The 6,214-nt window shown below is 38.8% G+C and overlaps 1 long non-coding RNA gene across 1 annotated transcript; it reads right to left on the minus strand.

Annotated features, from left to right (window-relative positions):
* Positions 1–347: 347 nt before the first annotated feature.
* Positions 348–1,632, minus strand: LOC113094856 (uncharacterized). Its single transcript, XR_003288191.1, has 4 exons — positions 1,027–1,632; positions 901–909; positions 758–770; positions 348–630 (listed from the first exon to the last, which is right to left on the minus strand). It is a non-coding gene; the product is annotated as an uncharacterized LOC113094856 (long non-coding RNA).
* Positions 1,633–6,214: the final 4,582 nt, after the last annotated feature.

Here is a 6,214-nt window from a genome sequence, read left to right on the forward strand (position 1 = left end):
TGCCCAGCACACATGGATATGGTCTTAATTTTGCCATGAAAAAAAGCAAGCATTTAACTTGTCTCAACTCACAGTCTATTACTAGTGCACCACCACACATAAAAGAAAAAAGGTACACTTTTTAGCTATGCTTTGTTATACATTTAAATGTATAAAGCAGTATATTCTAAATGTTCAAAAAGTTTGACTTACCTCAACTCAGTCTTTAACCAATGTGCCACCCCAAATGAAAAAAAGGTATACTTGCCAGCCATGCTTTGTTATACAATTAAACACTTACTTCAGCACTGTTCTAAATTGTTTTTAATGGTTACAAAAGTTGCCTTACCTCAGCTTGTGGTCTTTAACCAGTGCATGACCATGCATAAAAGAAAAAAGGTTTACTTGTCAGCCATGCTTTGTTATACATTTACTTCACAGTACATTCCAAATTCTTTTTTAAATGGTTACAAAACATTGCCTTACCTCAACTCACACAACTCAGTCTTTAACCAGTGCACCACCACACATTAAAGAAAAAAAAGGTATACTTGTCAGCCATGCTTTGTTATACAATTAAACACTTACTTCAGCACTATGATCTAAATTGTTTTTAATGGTTACAAAAGTTGCCTTACCTCTGCTCGCAGTCTTTAACCAGTGCACCACCACACACAAAAAAAATACACTTGTCAGGCATGCTTTGTTATGCATTGAAACATTTACTTCAGCAGAATATTCCAAATTATTTTTAAATGGTTACAAAAAGATGCCTTACCTCAGCTCGCAGTCTTTAACCAGTGCACCACCACACACACACACACACACAAAAGGTATACTTGTCAGGCATGCTTTGTTATACATTTACTTCAGCAGTATATTCTAAGTGCATTTTAATAAAGTTTGAAAAGTTTGACATACCTCAACTGTCTTTTACCAGTGTACCAGAACATGCAAGAAAGAAGAGTGATAAGTTTTAAGAACTTAACATACATTTAAAAAGTACAATCAAATTATTTTTACATATACAAGAATTATAAATGTTACCTCAACTCACTCTTGTTAATACACCAGCACACATAAAAAGAAGAAAGTATTGTTTAGCATATATTCAAATTACACATTTCACACACAAAAAAAAAATAATAATTTTCACAGTTAAATAAACTCTTTATTAAACTATCAATTAATGAGACCATTTTCAAGAAAATATAGTGTAGACTACGAAGACTAAATTACTTTGTTTAAATAATTTGCAAACAGAATTAGAATCAGAATTACTAAACTCTTGTGCGTTGCTTTTCCAAAAACACACAAAATCCTACCTTCCAATAAAATCCAGAATTGTATTACAGATCAAACAATAGACTACCATAATAAGAAAACTAATTCAAGTAAAGAGAAAACACTTAAAATGAGTTGGCACTTTGAACACTTGGTCATTACAAAAAACAAACAAAATGAACATATTAAACACTTCAGCAAAAAATCCACAATCCAAACTAAGAAGAAATAATTAACACACAGACACTTTTAAAACAAACGTACCTTCTGTAGAAAAACAGATAAACTGAGCAGCACATGCTCTCTCCCTGATATACTGTCAATTTAAGACCAGGTGCAGCTTGATTAATTGGTTAGCACGTGGTCTGATGCTTTGTGAACATTCTCACACCTTAACCTCTCTTCTGTGCCATGCAAACAGTGTGTCAACTAATGTGGCGCACTTAGCTAAGACACTCGTCCCGAACCCGAGAGGGCGTGGGATTGAATCCGAGGTGGGTTACGTCGATCCGATGGAAGTTCCGTTTTGGCCGTTTTGCTTCGTCCCGCTCGTTGCTCTGGCTACAGCCCTTCAGGGCTTGGCCCCGGGATCGCTGCTTGCAGCTATATTTAGGGCCAAGCCCAGAGGGCTGTAGCCCCTATTGTATCTGTACGTTTTATTAGGGCCAAGCCCAGAGGGCTGTAGCCCCTATTGTATCTGTACGTTTTTCTTATTATTATTATTATTATTATTATTATTCTTCTTCTTGGCCAATGGGGGTCTATGGCAGCCCTATGAAGGGAACATGGGAAAATGATGAAATTTGGCACACTTGTAGAGATGACCATTATTAGTGATCTGACCAACTTTGGGGTCTCTAGGACCAACTCTACAGCGCCACCACCAGTTCAAAAATTCAGTTTTGAAACTTTAATAACTCCTGAACCCTTTGTTCTAGACAGATAAAACTTAGTACACATGATTACTCTCTTCTTGGAGATTACATTCTATACCTTACATTAAGTTTCCACCCATTACAGTAATTGCTATTAATCTAATTAAGTGTTTCCGTTTAAACGCTACTCCTCCTTCAAAAGTGGTTTGATTTTTCTGAAATTTGCCACAGACGATCTTCGGACCGAGCCGCACAGAAATGACTGAACAGATTTTTGATATTCATCTTTGTTCAAAAGTTATTCAATTGTGAACATAACGAGGTCCACCCAAAATCGGTTAAGAGGCTGTATCTCGGCCAAACATTGATCAAACGTAACTAAACTTGATACAATTCACCAACACCATGATCTGAGGTTTCATGCCAAATTCGGGGACAGCGCCGCCTATGGGTCATGATATACCATAAATGCACATTTTTCCTTATAACTTTTGAACACCTTCTTCTATCAAGATAAAATTTAGTACACCTGATTCCTCTCTTCACACTGTTCACATTGAATAGTTTATATTAAGATTCCTGCCATTACAGTGAAGGCCATTAAGAAAAGTACAGTATTCCGTTATTTCGCTACTCCTCCTTCAAATGTGGCCCAATTCTTCTCAAAATTTCCTCAGACGATCTTTGGACCGAGCCGCACAGAAATGACTGAACGGAATTTTCCAACCTACTGGTCAAAAAAAGAGTTATGATGCTCTGAAGTTAACACTTTTGTACTGAAATTTTTTGAGAAGCTGTATTTTGGCCGTATTTTGATCAATTGCCACAAAACTTGCTACACTTCATCAACACTATGAACTGAGAATATATCCCAAAGTTGGAAACAGCGCCACCTATGGGTCGTGAGATACCAAAAATTCACATGTCTGCTTATAGCTTTTGAACAATTAGTTGCAAAAACATGATCTTGGTTTCTTTCTATTCCTCGGGTCATGCCGAATCTATGGATTTAAATTTTGCCAGGATTGACTAAACTACCTTAAAATGCTAGGCAACATTCTTTAGTGACCTCATCCTCACACCTTAACCTTTTTTCTGTAGCCCACTGGATGTGTAAAGACTCAGTGGTGCAGTATGTTAAGCCGCTGGTTCTGAGCTTCTGAGGTCATGGGTTCGAATCCAGGACAGTTAATGTTGTTTCTGAGTTCATGGGTTCGGATCAAAGGCAGTTAATGTTGATTCTGTTCAAGCCTTTGAATTTCCTGAATGTGTTTGCCTTGAATCAAAAATATGTTTTTGGTCTTTCTCATCTAAAGTTCTGTTCAATTTCAAACTTCTCTACTTCTGAACTGATCGGTTGTCCTGACGTACGCTCCGTTTCGGCCGTTTTGCTTCGTCCCGCTCGTTGCTCTGGCTACAGCCCTTCAGGGCTTGGCCCCGGTATCGCTGCTTGCAGCTATATTTAGGGGCCAAGCCCAGAGGGCTGTAGCCCCTATTGTATCTGTACGTTTTATTAGGGGCCAAGCCCAGAGGGCTGTAGCCCCTATTGTATCTGTACGTTTTATTATTATTATTATTATTCTTCTTCTTCTTCTTCTTGGCCAATGGGGGTCTATGGCAGCCCTATGAAGGAAACATGGGAAAATGATGAAATTTGGCACACTTGTAGTGATGGTCATTATTAGTGATCTGACCAACTTTGGGGTCTCTAGGACCAACTCTACAGCGCCACCACCAGTTCAAAAATTCAACATTCAAACGTTAATAACTCTTGAACCACTTATTCTATGAAAATCAAACTTAGTACATCTATTTTGTCTCTTCATGGACATTCCATTCCATACCTTACATTAAGACTCCACCCATTACAGTAGCGGCCATTTTGAAAAGTACAGTATTCAGTCTAAACACTACTCCTCCTTCAAAATTGGTCCAATTCTTCTGAAATTTGTCTCAGATGTTCTTTGGACTGAGCCGCACAGAAATGACTGAACAGATTTTTTGATTTTCGTCTTTGTTCAAAAGTTATTCAATTGTGAACTTAATGAGGCTGACCTAAAATCGGTTGAGATGCTGTATCTCGGCCAAACTTTGATCAATCGATACCAAACTTGGTACACTTCATCTACACCATGATCTGGGGGTCCACGCCAAATTTGGGAACAGCGCCACCTATGGGTGTTGAGATACCAAAAATTCACTTTTTTGCTTATAACTTCTGAACAATTCATCAGAAAATTATTTTCTTGATGTCTATGGATTCTTTAGATCATTCCGAATCTGTGGATGTCAATTTTGTCAAGACCACCTGGACCACCCGTCCGCCATTTTGAATTTTGTCAAAAATTGCTATATCTTTTGATCTACTGTACATATCTTCACAAAAATCGATAGGCATCATCAACAACATGTGCCGGAGGTACCCCGGAAGTTAGAAGACAGCGCCACCTAGTGTTCAAGAGATATAACGATTCTTGCAAAACCCCTTATAACTACTGTAAATGTTGATCGATTTTTGTTATTTTTATGTCATTTGATTCCTTTGGTTATGCCGAATCTGATGATGTCTCAATTTTCATTTTCCAATATGGCGTCTGTCCGCCATATTGAATGGATTGAAATACAGTTTTTTCGCTACTCCTCCCTGAAATCTTGTTCAATTTTGTTCAAAATTTTATCAGATGAACTTCAGACCGGGCCTGACAGAAATGACTGAACAGATTTTTGATATTCACTCCCGTTCCCGACGTGTACAGCTCTGAACTTGACCGTGCCTGTGCTTGTTGATTTATGCTAGTTAGCTTAGCATGCTAATTAGCTAAAATGCTAACACGTTTCTATTGACTCTAATGGGTCTCCTGAGCTATCTGGTTAACTTTGAGCAACGTTAGCATTTTTTAGCGTAGCATGCTAATCTGGCTAAAATGCTGCTTCGGGCTTTTGAGAGTTCATTCTCACACCTTAACCTCTCTTCTGTGCCATGCAAACTGTGTGTCAACTAATGTGGCGCACTTAGCTAAGGCACTCGTCCCAAACCCGAGAGGTCGTGGGATCGAATCCGGGGTGGGTCACGTAGATCCGATGGAAGTTCCGTTTTGGCCGTTTTGCTTCGTCCCGCTCGTTGCTCTGGCTACAGCCCTTCAGGGCTTGGCCCCGGTATCGCTGCTTGCAGCTATATTTAGGGGCCAAGCCCAGAGGGCTTGTAGCCCCTATTGTATCTGTATGTTTTATTAGGGGCCAAGCCCAGAGGGCTGTAGCCCCTATTGTATCTGTACGTTTTATTATTATTATTATTATTCTTCTTCTTCTTCTTCTTGGCCAATGGGGGTCTATGGCAGCCCTATGAAGGAAACATGGGAAAATGATGAAATTTGGCACACTTGTAGTGATGGTCATTATTAGTGATCTGACCAACTTTGGGGTCTCTAGGACCAAACTCTACAGCGCCACCACCAGTTCAAAAATTCAACATTCAAACGTTAATAACTCTTGAACCACTTATTCTATGAAAATCAAACTTAGTACATCTATTTTGTCTCTTCATGGACATTCCATTCCATACCTTACATTAAGACTCCACCCATTACAGTAGCGGCCATTTTGAAAAGTACAGTATTCAGTCTAAACACTACTCCTCCTTCAAAATTGGTCCAATTCTTCTGAAATTGTCTCAGATGTTCTTTGGACTGAGCCGCACAGAAATGACTGAACAGATTTTTGATTTTCGTCTTTGTTCAAAAGTTATTCAATTGTGAACTTAATGAGGCTGACCTAAAATCGGTTGAGATGCTGTATCTCGGCCAAACTTTGATCAATCGATACCAAACTTGGTACACTTCATCTACACCATGATCTGGGGGTCCACGCCAAATTTGGGAACAGCGCCACCTATGGGTGTTGAGATACCAAAAATTCACTTTTTTGCTTATAACTTCTGAACAATTCATCAGAAATTATTTTCTTGATGTCTATGGATTCTTTAGATCATTCCGAATCTGTGGATGTCAATTTTGTCAAGACCACCTGGACCACCCGTCCGCCATTTTGAATTTTGTCAAAAATTGCTATATCTTTTG

Source organism: Carassius auratus, unplaced genomic scaffold (assembly GCF_003368295.1).
Source record: "Carassius auratus strain Wakin unplaced genomic scaffold, ASM336829v1 scaf_tig00215452, whole genome shotgun sequence".
NCBI lineage: Eukaryota > Metazoa > Chordata > Actinopteri > Cypriniformes > Cyprinidae > Carassius > Carassius auratus.